At 40.0% G+C, this 25,053-nt stretch overlaps 1 long non-coding RNA gene across 2 annotated transcripts in view; it reads left to right on the top strand.

The window, feature by feature from the left end:
- The window catches only part of LOC121946442, a 33,084-nt gene extending 8,638 nt beyond the window's left edge, over positions 1–24,446 (top strand). For both annotated transcript variants that reach the window (XR_006106020.1, XR_006106019.1), the window contains 2 exons: positions 14,887–14,963; positions 23,893–24,446. This is a non-coding gene — a long non-coding RNA (uncharacterized LOC121946442). The remainder of the gene's footprint in view (positions 1–14,886; positions 14,964–23,892) is intronic.
- Positions 24,447–25,053: the final 607 nt, after the last annotated feature.

Genomic DNA, 25,053 nt, shown 5'->3' with positions numbered 1-25,053 from the left:
AACGCCAGTAAATGGTCGGCAACAGGATGCTTTGCAAGCCTGCAAAATATTCACACCTGAGCTGCATCAGCCATTGGTGCGAGTTTTGATCTGTAATTTGGCAGTATATAAGCAGCAGTTGATTGATTGGCCCTGGTATCATGTCATTGCTCCATTTACGAATTTGCACAATTTTTTTGTGACACACGGTTGTAGAGAAAAAAATTTCATCCTTAAGTAGGCATGCACAATATAGGATTTCTTTTCCCGATATCTGATATGCCTAAATATAACAACTCATTTGGCCAATACTTGATGCAGATAATAGTATATCTACTTTTATTTCCCCCATGTAATTTTAGTGATCAAGTCTCTTCTGTATTGGAATTAAAATCATATTATGCATACTCATGCATACTCACTTATTGTGATGGCCCATATGAAATATTTAATTATATTGACGAATAATTGACAGAGTGAACATGTGCAAAACATCAACCCTAAGTTGAAGAATTTTTCGTTTTTTGCACATTGAATGAATATTACATACAGTATGTAATGTTCATTCATTGTTGCACATTCCAAAACGTGAAAATATGTTTTGTACATGTTCACTTTGTCAATTATTCGTCAATATAATTAAATATTTCATATGGGCCATCACAATAAGAGTATGCATAATATGATTTTTCATTTTAAAGGAAATATCTGCCGATACTGATGATGTGCCAGTATAATCTTATGTCCTTATTGCTGAGTAAAAATTAGTGCTTGAAAAGTAATTAAAGGTCCTTGAATTTCACTCACCCCTGTCTGTATGAACCCTGGGTATAGATTTAGAAGAGATATGATATTCTATAAATACTCAGCCAGCAGTGAGATACAGCAGCGGGGTATCACTCTTTGTTAGCTTTCAGGGAGTCAGCCATATCAGCTTTTACATACGTGGCTGTGTCTGCTGTCAAAAGGTTGTAGTGGTAAATGGTGAGAATCAATAACTTTGTAGTGCTAACAGACACAAATAGAGACTGGTAGCTTTGCTTGTGGGTTATCCAGATGGCCGTGGTATATCTGTCATTTTTTATCTTTATTCTGCAGATATTGTATAAAAAGGATAAACACGCGCTTGTCAAACTCTGCTGTCTTGTGGAAGTTGCTTTGTGCCTCCGCTGCTACCCGAAGTCAAGTCGTGCATTAATGCTTTGACTTTAGGGCTGAAGCAAGGTTACTTGGAGAGCCTCAATCATATTTCTCAGCGCTGAGAAATGCAGAGACAATAGTGATTCCTGATGGAGATCTCCCGTGCACATCTGTATATGCTTGCAGCAGCACACAGTCACTCAGCGAAGTTGTTAGGTGTCAGTGAAACTGCATACAATGCATACAAGCTGGCAGATTTATAGCAGGATAATGACAGAAGTGCACAATATTCAATTGGTTGCAAAATCTGAATGAATCTGAAAATCATCCCCTTTTGACTGGGGCTCTCATTCAACTTGAATGGAGCCAGAAAAGCCAGCCCAGCGTAGTAATCTTGGATACTTTCGGTTTAATTTTCCAATGTCCAGGCCAGGTGGGAAGGTAAATGAGCCCAGGTGGCTCGCCAGGCCTGTGGTACCCAAGAGAGAAACGTTGCAATCAACAGCAGCAAAAACTAGCATCCATGGTGATGGATAGTGTCACATGTCCACCTAGTGTCTGTGCTCTAAGTGCTGTGCATACAGAGGTGATAGCCCGCCTCATCCTCTCCTGTGATAGATTATAGATAGACAAAAAAGCTGCGTGAGCACAGCCAGATTTGGGAAATATGCTGTAACCGTAGACCCCCGGATCATCATCATCGTCCAATCTTTTACCAGCTTAAACTGCGACAGTATGACACTTTTAGTAGTTGGGCAACATTTGCAAGCGTGGATCTTCTTTCCAAATTGCGACGATAAGCGACGCTGAAATGCGCCCTGAAATGAAATCACACGGAAACCGAAAGCTTATCAAGATGAAACTGTGCAATAATCCAAGAATTATCCATCACCATCCATCATGTATTTGTTTGCAAGAAACAGATTACATGGATCTTAATTGAAATATTATTTTACCTTCATTTGAATTATTTATGGCCTTGCTGACTAGATTCATACCTCAGAGAAAAACATGAACACATTATGTGATGCAAGAATGTGTGTGTGTATTTGTGAGAGTTTCTCATATATTATTCAAAGTGTGGAGTCAGAATGTGGTCTTACGTAGCCATATGAAGGATATCAAAGGGCCTGTCTTTGATACAATTTTCTTGAGATCCACTGGCCAGAGCCGAGCTGTCCATTGGCCTACCATTGCTAATGAGATCGGGGGGTAAAATTGAGAGTGGTGGGCTGGCTGTCATCCGCTAGGTGATGGTTTTAAGACTAAGCAGTGATACTTCATTAATTAACCTTCACATTCTATGTAGATCTGCTCATCAAGATGCAGTTAATTAAAGAAAGGTCATTCCAAGGGCTGCTGGGAAGCAGCATTATTACAATGGAGGGATGGCACTGCTTTGAGCGAGATAACACAGGGGAGGGGGCAGGGAGGAGGCGATCACCCAGCCACTTTTAAAATGGCAGACAACTTGCCAAAGCCAGTTTCTGAACTCAACTCCTGCAGACCACCTTAGTTCTGGGGAAAAAATGTACTTTTTTTTAGTTGTTTTTATTTTTTGTTTCTCTCTTTTTTTTCTATAGAAAGATACTGTTGAAAAGCTCTAATGGAGAAAGCCTCAGTAAAATATTCATTACACTCAATCGACAGCATCTATCTTTTAGCATCTCAGTATAGTTTTTCTACTCTCATTTTTTTTTGCAGCTATGTGTCTTCGCTGCCAATTTCTTGGGTGAATTCTACTCTGACCTTGCAGAGAAAAAAAATGCCATCTTGAGTAAATAAAAGGCCAGGAACTCAGCGGGATATAAAATAGTCATGCGTCATCTGTAAGTGAAATCCACTTCTGGGTGGTGACTTATTCATTTTGATTTCCGCCTATCTGTCTATATATCTATCTTTGTCACTGTCTGCTAAAGCACAGCTCAAAATATGCAGCCTTGTTGGGGAAAGTGGATCAAGTATAATCTGTGTTTTGTCACAAAGACACTAGTGTAGTGATACTCAATGTATCGGAGGGCTGAATCTGGCCCCCAACTAATCTAATCTAATACAAATTTGAAAAAAGTATACATAAGGTGCCAGAGTGCAGGAAAAAAGCACCAAACTTAAGCTTGTTTATCCAAAAAAAAGTGCTAGTGGAAGATCCCTTGTAGCCCCAGACAGAGGTCCTGGCTTATCCCATATTCTAAATATATAACATATATATATATATATATATATATATATATATATATATATATATAATATATATATATAAAATCCTAAAAAAGGTTCTAAAATAATAGAAATGTTCAGAATTACTATAAATGTCCTAAAATCCTAGAAACATCCTAAAATCTGAAAAAAGTTAAAAAATAATAAAAAATTCCTAAAATCCTTGAAGTGTCCTGAAATCCTAGAAATGTTTAAAATACTAGAGAGACCCACAATCCTAGAAATGTCTTAAAATCCTAGAAATGTTGTAAAATCCGCCAAATGTCCAAAGATCCGAAACATCCTAAAATCCTGGAAATGTCCTGAAATCCTACGCCATAAAATTCTATAAATGTTCTAAAATCCTAGAACTCATCCTAAAATCCTAGACACGTGTGGGGCTGCTGCGACTGGCCCCCAGCCTTCTTTCATTTTGCAAAGTGCCCAAGCAAAGCAAGTTGAGCATCCCTGCTTTAGTGCATAAAAATGTTCCTATTAGGCTCTTATCAATCAGTAAGCGATTGTTTTTGTGCAGGCCTGCGTGCTGACATAAGGACAGTTTGACACAGCTTAGTATGGAGTAATGTGTCTGTAGAATTGCCTCTCAGCCAATCACACAAGCGAGATCAGACTTAGTGTTACAAATGGCTCTCTATAATGTTTTTGCCAAGCTTTATTTTTTTGATAATGGCGCCCGCTCCTCTCTCAGCACTGTCTTGTTTGGAACCTTGGCGTCAGTTTTTCAAAATGTTGCTCTACTGCAAAATTGTAGCGGGACATCAGCTCCTCCCCTGTGTCCACTCAGTCCTCCTGCAGTCATCCCTGAGTGTCTTTTGGCATTGCTTCCAATGGCAGGTGTAGAGACAAACGAGAAAACGGTGCGCACCGTGCACGCGCATGCATCTGAGCGTGTGTGTGTACGTGTGTGTGTGTGTGTGTGTGTGTGTGTATATATCCCTCCCACCCCGCTACGATACAGTAACTGCTGACCCCGGACACAGTGCCATTATGGCAGACGAGGCAGGGCTCCCCTGGCAGCGGCTGGGGCGGCTGGTTGCTAGGTGGAGAGACATTACCGCGGGCCTCTGCAATAATTTATCCTAAGAGCGCGGCGAGCCGTCATGTAGCCCCTGACAGAGAGCTGCAGTACTTTATCAGCCTGCCTGTAAATCAGCCATGTGTGGGTGCAGACGGCAACATTGTTTGATCTCTTTCAGACACTCTAATAATCTGCTCCCCTCTGATTGATACCTTCACACAACAAAGCACATTACACCAGCAAACCACAGCAGCCATCAGTGTGTGTGCGTGTGTGTGTGTGTGTGTGTGTGTACGTGCATGTGCTAATGTCTGTCCGTAAGAAGTGTGTGTGTGCCCGTGTGCGTGTGTGTGTCTTTCTGGTGGTCATCAGTATTGCCAGTGGCCTGGGGAGGGAGAGGGAGGGGATGAATGAGTCTTCTGCAGAAACACAGGGTCATTTGGAGTCTCTAAACCAATGACAGGCTAACGGGTTCACAAAACGATCACTGGATGACGGGAGGGGCAGGGAGGGGGAGAGAGAGCGAGGGGGGAGAGAGAGGCAGTGCCACCGAGCTCAACACAAGAAATACAGCAAACGGATAAAGAGCCGCTGAAGCAGTTATTCTTTTCTTAAATGGTGGCTGTTTTTGTAAATGTAAAGACGCCTGTGACGTTATTGTCACATCAAGAAGAAAACTGTCTCACTTTTGATTTAGATGCATTTAAACATGATGTTTTATATGTACAAAAAACATTTAATTTATGTTTTTATGCATTTATCCCTAAGAAAACAGTACTGCCTACTTTTCTATAAAAATCTGTGGTGAAGACAATACAAAATACAGCCATTTAAAGTTGAATGCCCCTCTCTTAAGCCAAAACAAAAAAACATAAGCCGCTCCCCAGTGCTTAAAAAATTATTTGACATGCCTCCCCCTTTTTGTACCAGCCCCTCCCCTCTGATAAATAACAAATGGTCCCTTACGGACTGCAGAAAGAAAGTTTTCTCCTTTTCCAGTAAAATTCTGCAAAAGCACAATAAAAAAGAAAATAAGAAGAGTTTAGTCCTGTTTTCAGTTTCACTATAGCCAATATTTTGGAATCTAATATGTAGTCAGCGCTTTGAGAAATCCAGCAAATGTAACTACACAGCTCAATGCGTGTATCTTTTCTTCAAAACACTGATATTTATTTATTTTTTCACTCCATTCATGGCCTTCTATCAAATCAAAGCGAATTGCATCCTTTTCCAAATTGCCTCCCAACTCCTTGCTTGATATGGCTCATATACAAAGGAGAGCAATGTCCCGTCCAACAATACCCATACCATTTGTGCCGCTCAGCTTCAGAATGTCATTGGTTTGAGTGTGACAGTAAAACATAACTCTACCTTTTTCTATGGCTCGAATTGGAACATGGCCCCCAATTATTCAGCTCCAAATTCAATAGCAATTTTCTGCTCAATGAAATAGTGGTTTCAATCTCTGGAGTAATGTCACTTTAGAGAGATTTTCAAAATGGCATGTCTGTGAGTGAATAGATGGACGCGGGAGGATTCATTTTGCTTGAGGAAATGATACTTGTCTGCTGAAGCTTGTCATTTATTGATGAAGAGAATACCTCTTCACATACTATAGAATCTACCATATAGTGTTTTTGCTCCAGTCATGGAATTCACATTAAATACGTCTAATTTCTGGCTTTTAGTCAGAATTTCTAAAAAGGATAAAAGATGCCAGGCGGATGCATAACCTTATGATTGTGTTTGGTCAGATGGAGCCCATTTTGCTTCACTGCAGCATTAAAAGTAGCACTGAACAATAAAAAAAATGCAATTATAAGTGTGTTTGTGTGTAATGTATCAGTAGCCCATCCAGGGCCCCATAATGAATGCAATGCAACGTGCGATCACTGAGCCGTGTGTATGCCCCGCTCAATGCATCTCTGAAAATAAACAGAGCAATGGAAATGGTTCTCATTAGTGTTGTTTTCATATTAAGTCCCTCAGACAAGGTTGACAAACCCAGCTCCCTGTGCCAGGCTCCTCAGGGACCATCGCTTCAATACAGCTAGGGCAAACAACACCAGCCGATACCAACACCATTACCACCTCCTATAGTTACTTATCCTCCCCTCCCTCCCTGCGGAGTGCTCTGTCTACACAGACCAGAGGAAAATGCATTAAGATCTTCCAGCAGCATAGAGAAAGAGTCCTGCTTTCATTTATCACCATTGCTATTGGCCCTAAAAGGGACAAATGTCTGTTCTCCATCTCTGTGCTATTAGAATGGGAGAAATGTGTGCCATGTGTGCGAGATGGAAGTTATTTTGTGCTCCAGAGACGATCCACTGCGAGGCTGTTTAGCAGGAAGGGAACAGGTGTGCCGAGCTTCTGGCTTCCACCATGTGTTCCAGTTGTTTCATCTGCACCTGTTTCCCAAGTCCTATATATGATGATCAAAACACTTTATTAACCATAAAGTGCTCCCGTTCGTATGCTGCACTGTCTCTGCCTCTAAATGTTTCACAGTCACATATTACCATGAAGTAATTAATTGATGTAACAGAGGTTATTGCATCAAAAATCATGTATAAACCAGGAAAATACGACTAAAAAGATAAACTTTAATTTGCCTCTTTGCAAATTGATTGAGACTAGAGTGAATCCAGCTTATGAAAGCACTGATGATTTTCTTAATGAACAAGCTGTCTTAAAATGTGAAGTGTGTGATTCATGCATAAAATCAGAGAAGTACATTTCTTCTTAGTGAAATGTGAAGCTAATTTTAGGACCAAAATCTAACCAAAACCATAGAGTTTAACCTTAAACCAAAGCTGAAATCTTTCTACATTGTTCCTTAATCTACACTGTATTTTTTTATTATTGGATTAAATGATTAGTCTACAAAATATCAGAAAACAGGAGGAAATGCCCACCAGATTTTCCTGAACCTCAAAGTAACTACAAAGGTTGCTTGTTTTGTCCAACCAGCAGTATTAACCCTAAAAATATTTTTTAATAGCAATAAATTAAGAAAAGCAGAAAATCATTATAGTGGGCCAAGCAGGAGCTAGATCCAGATCAGTTTTCGATTTTTTTGCTTATGAAAGGGCAAAAAGTTAATCAAGTATATAAGTAGTTGATGTTAAATTTACTGTTGCTTCACTAATTGATTAATTATCTGATAATTTTGGCTCTAATCTAAAGTCAAGCTTTCTCTGTTGTGTTGTCATTAGCTTGATATTGCACTAGACTGGCTGATTTTTTAACAAATTACCTTCAGATTTGTTTTTGCCGCCAAAAACATGACGATTTGCCTCTGAATGTGACAGTTTGCAAAGTGAAACGGTCAAGCTGTTGTCACATAGCCCCTTATTATGAGGAAAAATATATTCTTCAATTTATTTTAACTTGACAGGACTTAATCTGCATTTTAGTTTGAGGTGATATCACCAAATTTTTTAAAACTGCTTTGTTTGCTGTCTTTGCTGTTTCAGCAGGTTCCTTCCTGGAAAAAGTAACCTCTCAACAGCTGCCACAGTGGTTTGTCTGAGAGAATTAAAAGAATAATGCAGTTTGTCACCATGGCTAAAATGAAAAATAAAAAACTGCCTGTATAGAAATTTGATTAACAGAAAACCAACTGAAGAATCTAACAGGCCAACACTGTAAAGGGCACTTAAAGGGACACTTCACCCACAAAATTATCATATGTAAACTTAGTTTTTCTTGCATGCCTCCACAGTGAACAAAGAATCAAAAAATTGTGAAAATTCTTGATTCCTGGGGTCATAGGGGTCAGCGTTTTACAACAGCAAAACTGCATTTAAATATCCCTTTATCACAAAACTCCTGCAATATAACCCAGGTGTCATTTATCCAGCTGTATGCTCAGTATTTCATTCACACCAGCATTTCTATTAAAACCGTGCTATTTAAAACTCTTTGCATGCCAGTAGCCCATACAAGCTACTGGCATGCAGTAGCAAGTACGTATGTTTTTTAAATAGTAAAGTTTTAGTGTAAATGCATGTATTTAGGGAGCGTTGAGTATACGATTAAAGAAAGGAGAATTGGGTTCCACTGCACGAGTTGTGTGAGAGTTTGTAAACAGATGTTAGGACGTTGTTTTGCTGTCGTAAAAGGTGGAGTCCTACTACGTTAATTCATCAAGAATTTCCTCCAGTTTTGGATTCTTTGTTTGCTGTAGAGGCATGATAGAAAAACAAAGTCACAACTTCAACATGACAGTGGGCGAGTAACTGATATACAAGTGATCATTTTGTGGGTGAAGTATTCCTTTAAACCATCACCTCTAGTCACTGATCTTTACTTACAGTTATGCAAATTGCACTTTTAAGTATGTATGTGAGATACATTTAAATGAAACTTTCGGTGCATCTCTGGCACAGTCTCGTCCCGCTTACCAACACGGAGGAGCTCCTTGGCCCACCTGAGCTGTGATTTGGCAGGGCACATCACACTGCTGCAGGCTACTGTAAATATCACCTTTCTTGTTATCTCCAAGACCTGCTTTTCCAGTAAATAGGGGAACATGTAATTCAATACACTGTGTCGGGCCATTTGCTTTCAGAGGACATCTAGGTGACATGACTTAGTGGCTCCGGAATGAACTTAAAGATTAATAAGTAATGGCCATATAAAGATGATATTTGCACTCAGATATCCCCTTTTTTTTACGTTAATGCTTTTGATCACAGGAAAACTGGTAATACAAAACGAGCAGCAGACAGCAGAAGGTATGACATGTCAACACTATCTGGCACATTAGGACTCTGGAGTGCCTTACGTTGTTGATTCAAACTGAACTTAGGAGCTGGTGATATTTTTCCTTATTATAATGAGGATTTTTGCTGGTCTTGCACGATATTTTGACATATAGTGAATTACCCAGGTTGATCATGCAGCTACCTCATGATTTGATATATGACACTGGCGGTGATGACTCCAACTAGCTTGCATGTTACAATTTATTGACAATAACGATGGTATTGAACTGCATGTCCCACACTGAAAAATGAAATGGTATTCGGTCGTCCTCTGTAATACTGTTGTTGGTCCCCCTGGCATTTTGTAATTTGTTGCAGTGTTTGTGTTCTCTTTCACACTTTAATATCACGGTATTGCTTCAATTTGAGCTGCAAGATAAAGTTCTATTTCATTTTGTGGGATTAACTTACTGGATAGCACATGTCTCAAGGTATTTGTTGTGTTTTGTTTTATCTATGAATTATTTAGAAGCTTCAAAAATAGAGAATGGGTTACAAGACTGTGCGTCCTGTCTCTCTCAGCAATCTCAGTCAGATGTTTAATTTGGTCTGCTAGCGTGGAATAGCACTCACCACGACTGGGATTAGGTGGTTGGCTATGTAATTTCCCTGAAGGAGGGGCATGTTGAATTGGAGAATAATGATAAGGGAGGAACTGAACATTTGAAACAAGGAAAAATGAACCCATGATTACTACGTGTGCTTGAAGTTGTCATGGATTTTAGCTTCAACATTAAATACTGTGTAAAACTGGAGACAATGCTATAAAAATAAAACCACATAATTTAGCTTATTAGTCAGTAGATGGTGCTTTAAAGGAATACTTCAATCCCCAAATGACCGCTTCTTTATGATTTACTCACCCGGTGTTAAGTTGAACTCGTAAAAAAAAAAAAAAAAATGTATTTGAAGAATCCCTCAACAATAAATGCAGATCTTAAAACATGGAAAATTTTGATGAATTGAAGTCATAAGTCCTATTTGCATGGGACTCATATTACGTTATATCATTTGTTATAATCGCAGAGGCTTCTAGGTGATTTATTTAATGTGTGAATCAGCCATGTCTGTAATTTGTCAAGTGAAAATTCCACTACAAATTACGAATAAAATTTTGCCACACACAGAGGTCATGTGATAATGATAACAGTCTACATCTCTGTACATACATATTTATTTACACAACTACTGATCGACATCACTTGACTTCATATTATAATTACATTTTTATTCATTATTTTCACTTGCACTGCTTTTTATCCCTAAATCCAAATTCTCTTTGTTTCTACTTGTGTGATTGTATTCCTTTTTTTAAATACATATTTAAATTGCATTATTGAAAGGAGTCTGTGACTGAGTTTTTCAGTTACAATGACTTTTCTGCAACTGTTGTCCATTTGACAATAAACAACTTTGAACGTTGTTAATATTAGTCCTGCACAAAACAGCATCTTAGGAATCAGATTGAGATTTTCTAAATGTTTTTTATTTCTAAAACACATGCAGTCCACGAGTAATACTAGTCCTGTTTGAGAAGGCAGTAAAACTCACAAAGTCTCACACAACTTGTGCAATATAATCCAAATCAAATTTATTATCCAGTTGTATGCCCAGTGCTTCCCAAGAACATGCCTTTTCACTTAAACTTAAATATTCCATTTAAAAAACTTAAAAACGTACAGTTTTAGGCACTGATGAGTATCACGCCTGCACTGTTTATTTGGAGGTGTGTAAAATAGCAAGGTTTTAGCAAAATTGCATATGTGTGGGCATTACTGAGCATACAAGTGGACAATATATTAGACTTGGATTATGTTGTACAAATTGTGTGAGAGTTTGTAAATGGATGTTTTGATATCGTTTTGCTGTTATGAAAACTTGTCCCCCATTCATTTCAGTACATCACAAAGTTTTTGGATTCTTTATTTACAGCAGCCATACAAGAAAAACAAAGTTTTGTTCCCAAATTCAACATAACACTGGGTGAGTAATTTATATACAAATGATAATTTTTTGGGGGTAAAAGTATTCCTTAAATGTAAAGTCTGCAGTTGTGCTATAATCATCCTGTATCAGGTCATTTTTCATAATTTAGCCAACATGCTAAAGTTCACTAGGTCTATTAATGAAAGATTCCCTGTTTTTCTTTACAGTCTGCAGCACTTTTTAAAAATGCTAATGGACTCCAACAAGCACCTGAGCAAGGATGAAAGTGCCCTAATTCCTGCTCAAAAGGTCACTGAGATGAGTTATAGTAGTATAAGCACCTGAAAGCTATTCCCTTGTTAGATTTGACAAAGGGAGGCTGCCATTTTCCCCCTTAAAAATAGTGTTGGGTAATAAATGATCATTTGTGGAATGTGGTTGCTACCGGCAGTGACTTTTCCTCTGACATAACTTTACTGCCGGCTGATTTACATCCCGATAGTTGTCCCCAAAATATTTAAAATGAGCGTTTTATTCATGATGCACAGCAGACGGCGGTGACACACGCAAGAGCTCTTATTGTGCTTCTTAGGGGAAATGGCTAATTAGTTGGCCATGAAAAATGCAGGCGTGCCTGTTTTACTATCATCCTCTATTTGACTCAACAACACTTTAGGCTTTTGTAACAGATTTGCAGTTATACACACAGAATCAGCACAATATGAAATATCTGCATGCCCACACTTTGCTTTCACATCATGGAGTTACTGACACATGCACGCTTCTATCAATTATGAAACGTATTGGTCTCCGGATAGGCGTGCCTTCTGTACAGTAGGTGCTGTGTGCCCCTCAGCATATGTGATAGTCCTTCTGAGCAGCCCTTCACAGGTCCCTGAAAGGTGCTCCTGGTGTGGATGCGGGGCTGTAGAGCAGGGATCACAGTGACAGTTTCAGGTGGAGGAGTCTATTAATAGTTTACCTCTCAGCCAAAGCATTTCATCATTTTTGGTGTCTGAGGGCTTCCTGCTTCAAAAAAAGGGGGTGAAGTTATGCATCTCAATCTACCCCTTCATATTTCATGCTGTTGAGGATTATAAATAAAAGGACAGATTTTGACCTGGGCTATTAGTTACCCGGGATCCTGTGGGTGGATGGTGCTTTGTCTTCTGTCAGCTTCTGGTGTTTTTCCTTCAGAAAGCAACAGGATTACAATCAAAGTCGTTGGGATACAATATGAGATATGATCCGCGCTGCCTACGAGTGAAAAAGAGGAAGACAGCGGGGCCGAGGAACAACAAAAGGCAAAACAAAATAAAACCAATCAGTCAAAATCAGCCAAAAGGGAGCGTCAGAATGGAACAAGGTTGGGAATTTGACAGCAGGTCAAGCTATGGGTCGGTCTAAAGTACCACTCTGGTGATTGCTGTTTTCCCCCTTGTGCGACTCTCTTGTTTTGACCACACAAACTGGCCCAAAGTCTCGAGAGACGAGCCTCTCTGACAGAGTGATGAGGAAAATAGTAAGCTAGAAAGCTCTCACTCTCTCACCTTCCCCATGGTCCAATAGACGGGCCTAACATATGCCAAAGCAGCCTGTCAGTGCTTCTTGTTGTTGGACAGACCTTTGATCTTGAACAAATAGAGAGAGGAGTCTCCGAGCGCCTGCCTCGGGGCATAAGGAAATATCGGCATCACAAAGGGTCAAATTCTGGAAGACGGCAGTAAAATTAAAACCTTTATTGCCATCTTTATGGCTTCATTCCCTATGGCAATTACATTATCTATGGAAAATGGCAGAGCTTTGTTCCCATTATCAGGGAAATCTCCAGCAAGGAGTGTCTAATGTGCTGAAAATGAAAGTGATGTATGTCAATCTGAATATATCACAGTGGATGTGGACATATGTGTCAAGGCACTACATTCAGTAATTTAACGCTTAAATTTGATCACTTTTTGGAAATAAACACAAGTGCTTAGATGTAAAACTAATCAAAGAATAACGAGAGAAGTTTTTTGCAGCTCAGAGTGTTTCTATCAAATCTAGATTGACAACTCTCACTTGAAATTAATGATTTTTTTTTTCTGCGACCACTCAGTCGCTAACCACCCGAAACCTCACACATTGACTTTTCTCCACAGATTGCAACTCATCCATTTTTTAATTGTGTTCATTTTTACCTGGGTCCCACCGGACCCGCAGCAGTGGTGGTCGTTGTCATCCGTCTGCTCTGACAGGAAGGGAGAGCGAGAGAGTGGCGCCACGCCACTTTCCACCCCAAGCTGATGTGTCAGGCTTATCACACAGCCGAGCGATCCTGAGGTGACATCCTCCACTGAATCAGTGACATTTCACGGACGGTGCAAATCTATCCATCTTTGTCAAACATCCGCCTCGATTTTAGCATTCCCCGAGTTAGCATATTGATCACTAAGAAACGCATGAGTGAGGACTTCTTGTTTTCTGCTCCTTAAAATGGGCATTGTGAGTCCACTGGACTCCTCTGTCAAAGTCTGCTGCTGTGGGCCTTAATCTGCCCTCTTCAAAGTTGCATAAAATATGGAGGGCTTTTGTCATTCAGGACCAAGAGGCTTTCTGTGCCACTTTACTTTGTGTCAAAAAACTTTACTGGAGTTAAGTTTTAACAAAGTTTACTGCTGTAACATTTTCATTATATTAAACAGTATGCCAGTTTTAATGGTAGTATTTTAGACTTTTGTTACGAGTGTTTATAGTTAACTTGCTTTAGGATTTTCGCGTTTGGTGTTTTCAGGAATGAGTCCTAACCTGGAATTTATTTTTCACTCTCAGTTCCCTCATCTTAGAGTCAGTGGGTCTTTTGAATGGGTTTTTGTTTAAATTCCTGAAATTTGGTCTTTAACACATGCATAAGAACCTTTTTTTATGATTTTTACAACAGCATAAAATAGGTCAGTAAATACCCTGTTTGTGAGGTATGAAGCTTTCACTTGTCTTAAAAAAGGCTGTTGCTAACAAGTGGTGAAATCACACCATAGTATTATCAAGAACATGCCTTTACAGCCCTGTTCCATTTACACTTGAATCATAAATGTGATGGTTAATTTGTGGAGATTATTGCTGAATAAAATGTCTTACACCCTCTCATATCTAAAGACAATATATGTTTTTAGTCACACACTAAGATTTTGCAAAGACTTTTGCAGGATCACTATTCGCAAAACTGTACTAAATTTCTTTTCTGAGATTATTTCCCATCCTGCACCTGGTAGAATTTATTACACTGAACTACCTTTAAGAAATACAACATATAAACAATTCCTTACATGTCCTCAAAAACACATAACTCCAGAAACATCAGAGAAAAAGCGTCATATATTGACTGTATTCTTGTCAATTTGACATCAGTGCAATCTGTAAAGATCAAATGTATTTGCATGTAAACTTTACATTTTGTTTTGTCCCCTCAACTTGCTATCAGCTTCTTGCTATGCTATTTTAGTTTGAGAAGACTGTGGGAATGAGGGGTTAACAGTTTAAAAAAATTATTTTTTTTGCTTAAATAAGTGCTGGTTGGTCGATCAGTCACAGAGAAATACACATCGACTCTTGTTCACTGAACAGCTCCACCAGTTTCTCCTCCTTTTCCACAGTAAGAGAACAGAGACTTGTTCATGTTCTTGCGCCTCCCTGGAGTCCCCTCCATGTTTACTGTTTACCCTGTTTGCTCCTTCCTTTAATGTTGTACAGAGTGCAGCTATTGGTTGTTGACAGTGTCCACATCATTGAAATTAAGAATTTATAAGACCAAAGACTAAAAACATACGATAATTTGAAACATGTTTTAATTTCTAGGAACGTCAAGACAAGATAAAGACCTTCACCCACCTTCTACCACATGATCGGGATCACAGGAGCGCGCACCAAATAAGGTAAAACTCATAATTTTTCTCTGATACTTGAAATTTATCTGAGACATCGAAATCGCTTGAGGAGTTGTTTGGTGTAAGGTCGTCAAAACTTGTAAGATGAGATAAGATCTTTATTGTCATTGTTTTAAAAACAAACCAACAACGAAAGTCAGTTTGGTGACCCTTCAACTTGTCAAAAAGGTTTAGGTGTTCAGACACTTGTGTAATGAACCTCGAGCCACTTTACTCAAACACGCAGATTTGTCTCTATCAGATAAACTGCTGTGATGCATTACGAGAAAATACACACGAAAGAGCCCTGCTCATGAGAGAAAGTCCTCACCACCTGGGTCCAGCTGTGTGTAAACCATGGCAGCTTCTGTTATTTGTGTTGGGGGCGTGCAATGTAATAATTGATTAATAATGCAAAGCTTTAGGGGAAACTATAACCCCTAAAATGAGGGCGATGATTGTGCTTGCGCCGAAGCAAATCAACAGCGACAGAATAGCACCAGGGATTACAACATCTGCAGTCTGTGGTGTCGAGGTTAACTTGTCCTGTGATTACAAAACGCATTTCCCGGGAGCAGGTGTTACATTGACACCGTTGCGATCATGTATGTGCAAATGCTGGTGAAGCGCACGCACACACACATAAAATGAAGCACCCAATCACACAAAGAGGGCGAGAGCAGAGAGAAAAAGAATGGCTGCTTCCCCAACCATATGCTTTTGGCCTTGATGCCTGTGAGACCCGTGTGAAAACATGAATGAGAAGCCTGCAAATCGATAGGGACAAGAGATCTAGTGTCTAGCAAATCCAGTGCAGACTGACATGTTCTCCATGTAATCTCCTGCATTGTGCTGCGAGGGGAAAGATTATCCTTCTCCGACTGGCTGGTAAAAGGTTGCTTTGCTGTAGTTCATGTCTGTGTGAAGGGAGGGAGCATATGCCTCTCTGTAAACGATGCTGGCTCCCCCTCCTCCTCTGTCAGGGGCTGGATTATGTCCAACATTATCCAACCCCCCCCCCCACACACACCCGACTCCCCAATAAAGGGCTTTCTCTCTCCCCTTCCCCTTTCAAAAATCATCGGATTTATGACAGTGGATTTCGGAAAAGTTCCGCGCCAATTTTGATGCCTGCTAAGTACCCCGGCAGGATTAGAAGAGGCCTCTTGATGTGTGCACTCCAGCGCGTTGAGCAGTGCATTGTGGTCAGGGTTATCAACTGAGGAAAAAAAGGCAGTAGTACATAGTGCATAATGATAAGGCTCGTTATACACATCAAGTGCCGAAAGCAGAGAGTGAGAAAAGAGCATGCGTGTTTGTTTAGAATCAATAGAGAACACTATCATGTTTAATTTGTCTTGCGCTTCCTTTTTCCACCTCTTTGCTCTACATTCATAAACAGCAGATCAGAGGAAATGGCTAGCTCCACTGTAGCAGCGCCATTACGGCAGATGCAGGGGGAAAACGGCATTGAATAAAATGACCGCCTCCATTGACTGTAAATTGAAACTTAACACTGCGGCACAATTTACAAAGGCATAATAAAAGGCAGCGACTAGCTCAGGATGGACTTGTAAAAAAACGGTATACATGTTGTAAATTGTAATGAAATACAGCAATGACTTTGCGATGATCTCGAAATAAACAGGAAAAAGTTATCCAATTTGAGATTTATTGTGCCACGCTTGTGTTGGCATATGTGTGTGTTCTTAAAGTCTAGACAAAGGAGGCAGACAGTCACCTTCACAGCCAGCTTTTCCTCCGAATAGCATTTCTCTCTATGATGATGCCGGGTGGCCTGTATGTGCAGCTGTAAATTCAGAATCGCTGAAGCAGTTTTGACGGGCCGCCTGCAGTCTGACAGAAGGTCTGGTGTCGGAGCTTTGGGCAGGTGCGAGACGAGGAAGAGCCAGGTTAGACTCAGTTAATAAAGCCTCAACCAGTTCCTCAGTCTGCCCTTGGAGATCACTTACATCAAAGCACCAATCAAAAACTGGTGCAGATATAATTTGTCATCAGGGATTTCCTGCTGGAGAATTATAGAGAAGATACAGGCCGATCAATACTATGGATTTTCACTGCAGTGGCTGATTGTCCAATTGCCGTGAAACATGTACCGAGATAAAAGGGCACGCCTGCCATTTTGTAACAGACTGCCGAGTCAGCATAGGGCTTGTCAGATACTTATAGGCTGCTGTGATAGAAAATTATCATGCTGCAGTGTCCAAGTACTATTTAACACATTTTCCCTCCATGGGACGTGATTCATCACAGATCCCCTCTCTTCTCTCGGCTTTTGAGGGGGCATCACTCTGTGTCATTGTCAAGTGCGGCGCTGGCCACACATGGGTGGTGTTTAAAAGGAGAAGACACACACGGATGCCAGTGCAATGCAATCCCTCCGCTGGAAGATGTCAACCAGAATTAGGGAAGACGTTGGTGGAATATGTTAAATCCCCCAAACACCCCTCAAGGCTGACCACTTAAAGCTTTTAGTACTTACTTCAGAAAAAATCCTAATGTTAGATTAACTTACCAAAGAATATTTACTATCAGAACAATATATCTTTGAGCATTTTGAGGAATCTGTGCTTTTGAGGACCTGTTGCACCAGGGCTTGCTGATTTTTTTAGGCTGTATCGTGACACATAATGTATATCTCACTATTTTGAAATCTCCTCTTAACTACTGTGAACTTCAAATATACAACATTTTTTAAATGAACTACCGTTACAAATAAAGTAGCTTATGCCTTAAAATAACGTAACATTAACATATATATTGTTATCATGTTAAATACAGTAAAATATAAACTTAAATAAAGTACTGTTATAGTAACATTAAATAAACTATTGTTATAATTAAATAAATCAAAGCATTGCTTTTATTTTGAAGGACCTGGCTTGTCTCGGGCCGTAAGTGTTGATATTTTTGCTGTGCAATACATCGCGTATATTCATATATTCACTCGACCCCTCTGTGTCTTAACATACCTAAACCTAAGCTCCTCTGCATTTTGAGTAGGCCATTCAGTGTCTTGTGCTGGATCCTCACGTTCAGTATCGCTTTCCAGCTCCTCCATGGTTGTTTGTGTTGGTGCTCTACATTATGGAGACGCCCCCCCCAACTACTGTGGACTTCAACATACGGATGGACGCAAAGCGGTATTAGATGACGTAAAAGAAATAAACAATATGGCATAATATGAATGAAATATACACTAGACATTTTTTTATCATCAGATGATATATTTCGTCATATCTCACATATATCATATCTCACTCCTTTAGCATTTCCACTGCTGTTGATAAAAGTGTGTTAGAGCACCTTGTCGCAGAGTCTCTGTCTCTCTTTTCTTAATCCTGCTCTGGTCTGACACTGATCATAAAAACTGATGGAGCAGAACCAAATAACAGCCTTGTGGACAGTTCAGTGTGTGGACGGCAGGGTGGCATAGTGAGTAGCAACACCCGGGGTTCACGGCCCCAGCATCGACCAGTTCATGTTCAAGCAGCGAGGCCAGCAAAAAGTCACATCTCTCTTTCAGAGATGAGTAGCACCAGCAGGTACATAAAGTCTGACTTTTGTAGGGTAGTCTCAGCTTAGTGTACCTTATTAGTTGTTGGTTGTTTGGCTGGTCCCATAGACTGTTTATAAAGATGGATGATGCTTCTCAACTTCCTTCTATTGTTCAAAAAGTGAAGCCAAAATATTGCAGATATTGGTGCTGCCATCTTTTGCTTTTGGAGCAAGAGCCGTTGTACTGAGTTCCAGCACATACACCCGTCAGACCCAGTTGTAAGTGCCATTGATCACAAGTACAGCGATTGACACACAGCTGCCCGTCATGACGTCACACCCGTTTTTATAGCATCAGACAACTTATCAAAACCAAACTTATCGTAAACAAACATTTGAACATGCATAAGTGGGATAGGAACTACCTAAAATGACAGAAACCATCTTTGGGGAATAATTTATTTGACACGTACTTTGGGTTTTAGTGTGGCCCATATCCCATCGGCTACTATGGAGGGGGCAGGGTTTATGACCTGTACTGCAGCCAGCCACCAGGAGATGTTTGGCATGTTTTGGCCTCACTTTTTTGGGGTGAATTCATGCCTTCCATCTTTGTATACAGTCATTGGTCGATCCACTACTTTGGTCTAGACTGAAATACCTCAACGACTGATTGATAGAGACTGAAAATTTGTGATCTTACAAAGGATGAATTCTGCTGGCATGAGGCTGACATTTGTAGTTTGGAGAGAAAATTCTCAACAAATATTGGATTGACTTATAAAATCTGTACACATTTTCATGTTCCCCTCAGGATGAATTGTAATAACTTTAATTATCTCCCAGTTTTTATCATCTTGCATTATCATCATGTCAAAATTATCCAATACTTTGGTTTATGACCAAACAAGCAAATCTAATGACATCCCAGCCAGCCTCAGCTGTACTTAGTGCTAATTAACAAATTTTAGCATGCTAACAGTTTAAACAAAGATGGAGGGCATGATAACATAGTAGCATTTAGCTCAAACCACTGCTGCCTAAGTACAGCCTAGCAGCTGTTTATATGGCTGCAGACTTAGTCTTGTTTATTGGTCTGATAACTGTAAAATGAAATGAGAGATGTCCCGAGCTGATGGGAAGGATTGATATAGGGCAGATCGGGGCTGTTATCGACTAAAATAGAGCAGATCAAATTCTGATCCTTTCTTAACTGGATTCTACTGTGTTTTGTTTAGCTTAGTCTGCTAATGTTGCAGCGCTGCTCTCATTTTTGACAGCCCACAGTGCGAACATTTTAGTCACATATGTGAGTGGAAATCAGAGGATATGAATGTGAAAAATTACTTGGGTGCACAGGTGCAATTGATTATAAATTCTGACATGATCCAGGTAACAAAATACAGGGCCAATGTTTTTTTTGGTCAAATAGTGTGTGTTGTGTAAGATTTAAGCTTTAGTTCTTATTTTGTATGTATTTAATCAACATTTAGGTAGAACAAGTTTCAAATCAGACTGAATTTTAAAGGATTGAGTAATAACACTTGGCATGGAAGTTTCCATGCAGTCGAGTGATGTCAGAAGTACAGATAGAAATAGAAACTTGATGAAGAGGCTGATTTATCTCCTGGAAGAACAGTTTTGGGGAAATTCCTGTCAGATGGAAAATACTGTAGTTCATGTCATAGAAAACAAGCATTTCAGAGTGGGTGGGCCTTGTATCATGAAGCACTAAACGGAGCCCAGACATGTCTGTCTTTGTTGTATACGCCAAGCCAGTCTCCGGACTGAGGGCAGCGACTTACAGGGCTGGATGCCAGGCAGAGAAAATGAGAGGCTGCAGCTCAGTGACAGAAGCAATGACCCTCAACTCAACCATCTTTTACTGTTTACGGATGTGCTGTTGCTATAATGACCCACTTTTAAAGCTGGTCCGCCAGTATAGAACATTATATTTTCATGTGTTGAGGGAGAGTTGGCAGTACTCCCCAAAGGGATGACCAAAAGGTTGAGGCAACTATAGTCTATACAGCGAGAATGTGCTCGTCACAGAGGTGTTTTATTTGTTGTGCAGGAGTGAGACGAGGGTTACAGTTTAGGACAAACACAAAAAAAAATGTGACCAAGCACACAAAGTTTTAAAAAGTCTAGTAGACCTTCTAACTAGCCCAAAACCTGCTCAAATGATTCTCTCGATTTATTATCGAAGCTTGACAGGACCACCTCATACTTTAACAACTTGAAGTCTAAATAAGTATAGCAGTAATTGGATCTTTAACTATGCTAGTGGCATAGCTGGTTGGCAGTGACAGTGTTTTTAATTAGTAGTAGTTAAGGAACACTCCTATGGTGTGAATACAGTGGATCTATCACGAATTATACATGTATGCACACTTAATTTACACTTTATTTTTGACTTCATTTTTATGAGTAGCTAAAGAAGCTGTTTTAAAGCTTTTTGTCACATTTAAAATCTCAGAATATCTTTAAAATTAACCTCAGTGGTATTCGGCACATAATTAAATGAGTCTTATTGATAATTTAACAGTGCTAAAAGTCATCTGTCACAAATGGGTCAGGGTAGTTTCTGAGAAATAAAGTGCATATTTTTTGTGACACAAGTTACAATGCTATAAGTTGTTTTATCTGTCCAAAATTGAACCAAAATTCAAATCTAAAAAGACTGAAATTGCTGAAGTCAGTAATCTGGTATTTGCATATTGCTTAAAATATTTTAGGGTAATTAGTCGATTGAGAGAAAACTAGTTACTTTAATGATGATTTTAAATAAAAGACAAATAGTTTGAATCATTAATTTAGCTTCTCCAGTCAGGAGATCTGCTGATTGTTTTCCTGTTTCCTCATATTATTGTGAGTTACCCTTTTGATTGTGGTCAGACAAAATAGGCAATTTAACATTAAGCCTCTTATATTTGTTTGAGAACATTGTTTTAGTTCATTAGTTAAAGAGGACATATTATGCTAATTTTCAGGTTCATACTTCACCCTCTGTATGAAATGCTCTTTTTACGGTTGCTATCAAGTGATTTAGTGAGACAACAAAGTTATCATGTCGAGCATGGTTTTACAGCATTGTTGTGGTGGCAACATTAGGTCATGCAACTATAGTGTAGCTTGTTTATAGCCTAATATTAGCTTTTTACTTTTAGCAATTGCATTTAGGCTTGAAAAATCCTAAAAGTGGTATCCATTTGGAAAGACTGTCTTACTGAACAAAATGTTAAACGATCATAAATGTATGTCACGGAGCTTATTTTCAACACTAATCCAAAATCTAATGGAAAAATCCCATTTTCATTTTGTGACGCTAACTTTGCGACAGACTGTAAAAAAAAAATGCCATCACCGCAGCACACTATAGGTCCACTTTAACTAGTCTAGTAGTGTAATGATCTAGCTTTTACTATTAGCCCACAAAGTTGGCGCATATATTAAATAGCTGAATTCACAACATTTATTTGTGACGTGTGATGTGACTATAGCCTTCTTGTTTATCTGGTGGGAAATCTGAATAGAGTCTTACTTCTGGAGCACTTGGCTGATGTAACCTCACTTCTGTCCTTTTAGCAGCGTGTTATCTGGAATGTCATATGGAAAACATTGCACTTATTTGTCGATCTGTGTAGAATCAACGGTCTCCAATACTGAATCAATGCCACAGTGTCAGTTTCAATGCTAATTATACTGCCTAAGGCCTGATGATGTTGTTGTTCATCTCTACATACATGCTGAAACAAAAGCTTCTCTCATGATTAGTGAAAAAGAAGTAAGACTAACTGGAAAATCTGTGTCACTGAACTGGTGAAAGTCCCGATTTTGCCATATTTCCCTTTATATGATCTATTGGTGGACAGAACATGATCCAAGAAATTAAGGATGGCCCCTGTAAATCGAGAACTATTTCACGAGTAACCAAAGCAAATAATAGGCCGGTCTTGCTAGACTAATTCGTCTCAAGGTCAAAGGTCAACCACAGCAAAGTTTTCCATTTTGCTTTCCATTCTCTGTTGTCCTACCTGCTGCCTGTCTTGGATGACGGCCGTGGAGATGAGTGTTTTGGGAAATATGCACGGCAAAATGAATTCATACTGTAAGGTAATGAGGACTTGCATGAGCTGTAATTGTTATTATTGCTAGACACAAATTGAAAAGCATAACCTGTCTGACACCAGCTATCAGTTGTCATTATGTGGGAAAACATGCCCTCATTGCAGATAGCTGTCTGTTGACACCCAAAGTAATTGAGGAGGTAGTCGAGCTGTTGAAGGCTCTCAAAGGGGAGGACGAACACTTGATCAGAGCATTTTTATGTCTTCGGAGATGATTTGATTTCACATAATGTCTATTTTACAGCCAGATATGCCATTAATTTGCATGATAGCGAGCCAAAATGTGACATTTTTATTTAGACGTCCCCACAATGTTTGGAGAACAATTGGGTGGCGTTTTTTCTTCTGTCAGTCTTTCAGAGCGGTGGCGTCTCATTATATCATATCTAACAGAGCAGTGAATAGCTGCCTCTCTCCTCACATTGCTGTGTCAGGTCAATGTGCCATTTTTTAAGTGGTGACGGGAGAGAGGAGGTGGGGGTATATTGTTGACAGCAAGATGATGATTACACATTTAACTCTTTGTTGTTGTTTACCAACAGCAGAAAGTAATAGAGGAAACAAAGAAATTACTTTAGCCTGCACATTATTCTACGTCCTATATGGTATTTATTTCAGTTTTGCTGTGAACTTTCACTAGTAGGAACTTAAATGTGATCCATTTTGAACGCGGTGACAGCTTTTTTGGAAATGTATCCGCAGCTGCAATGTAAAGACAAAGTATTTTAGCCATACATCTTGAGCACAAGTCGATGCTCTCTCTCCTGTTAGCTCAAGCTGGCAAACTGGGCAAGTCTGTGCGTGGTGCCTAAAGCGCTGAAGCGAGAACAAGGGGGCTTCTTTCCCATGAACTGGAGCCAAGTGCCAGCACTTAAGGTGAAGGGCCGAAGCGCTGGAGAAGTAATTTAATCTGAGGCTCTGCCCAATTCCCTGGGCGGCCGAGTTTAAGAAAGGTCACATAGAGAAACAGGCACTGGTGACCCCTTCCCAATTACGGGCGCTACAGCAGAACATATCACAGCACCGTCCAAAGTGACAGTCATTTAGCAGCAACTCATCTGAGGGGAGGAAGTGGGAGATGGATGATAAGGAAATAAAAAATGATTTGCCAGGACCTGTTAGCCACTTCTCTACACAGGCCTGCTGCTCCCCCAGCTCCTCCCTGTCTTATTCACACACACTCATATACTCCCTCTCTCTCTCTCTCTCTCTCTCTCCCACCCCCCCTCGCTCTCTGTCTCATCCCACCCCCTGCCACCCCTGCTGCCCATCTCCCTCCTGCTCCACAGACACGTGACGACTCCGCATGATTATTGGCGCAATCACTCATGTAACAGCCTGCCCAGCTTTCCGTGGGGGCTCCAGTATTTGTCACTGTCACTTCCCCAAGTGCTCCGCCATTGTCTTGGAAATTGTATGTGTAAGGCAAGAGATGCCTGTGACCCACTTCGACAAGGGAGCCAGCGATGTGAGGGCGCTCATCACACAAAAAAACAGCAGTTTGATGTGTCCTATTATGTGTCCCAGCAAGAGCCATAAATAATTGTGACAAGTTTTTTGTTGCGCGTGAAAGTCCTTGACTCTGCCTCCTGTTCCAGCACCTCCTCTCTCGTATGGAGACGCTGCCAAGCACCCCCGATGATAGATGGCACGGTGCAGCAAATGACAACGGGATAGATTTTTAGTTTGTGCTTTGGAAGGGATCAGTAATGGTGCTTTGCTGTACAAAGCAATAAAAGAGAAGGACAAGAGACAGAGGGGGGAGAATGAGGAGAACACACACAAGAAAAAAAAAAAGATCCATCGATGCCGGAGAGGGAAGAATGATAGTCGGTGACGCATGATTTTTGGGCGTTTGAGCACTTAGATATATGAAATCAGGGTTTGTCAAAGTGGAATGGTGGTGTGGCATTTGGCCACAAAAACATACATAAAAAATGCATGAAATACACTCTGTGGTATTATATTGTCCACTACCACTGAAGAAGAATAGTCTTTTCTGCTAACAATAAAAGAACAAATTGATATACCCCAGTACAACTGCATTGTTTTTGTTGTTTGTCTCTACCTCGGACAAACAGAAGCTGTACGCAGTCGTTCAACTATTCATTTGAGTACATTGTTTTTGCTCTTTGTTACTTGCCAAGCTGTGATTTCGGACTGCTTAGCAGAGAGAAAAATTCCTGTGAAAAATCGACACGGACGTTAGATAAAGTACCACCTGCAGGTCCTGGGTGCCAGGCGGGCAGGATACTGGTAGACAGTATGATCAGTCATGGTAATGAGCACAAGGCTGACATACATGCTTTGAATTATATGACTTTGAGGCCCAGGCACCCTCAAACCAGGCCTCAGCCATTAGTTCAACCACTCTCTCCTTATCTCAGAGTCAAGCTGTGAAGTTTTAACAGCGCCATCATTTCCCCTTTTTCCTCTCTAAATTGTTCCAC

Source organism: Plectropomus leopardus, chromosome 8, assembly GCF_008729295.1.
Source record: "Plectropomus leopardus isolate mb chromosome 8, YSFRI_Pleo_2.0, whole genome shotgun sequence".
NCBI lineage: Eukaryota > Metazoa > Chordata > Actinopteri > Perciformes > Serranidae > Plectropomus > Plectropomus leopardus.
This window is presented reverse-complemented; position numbering and strand designations above follow the sequence as displayed.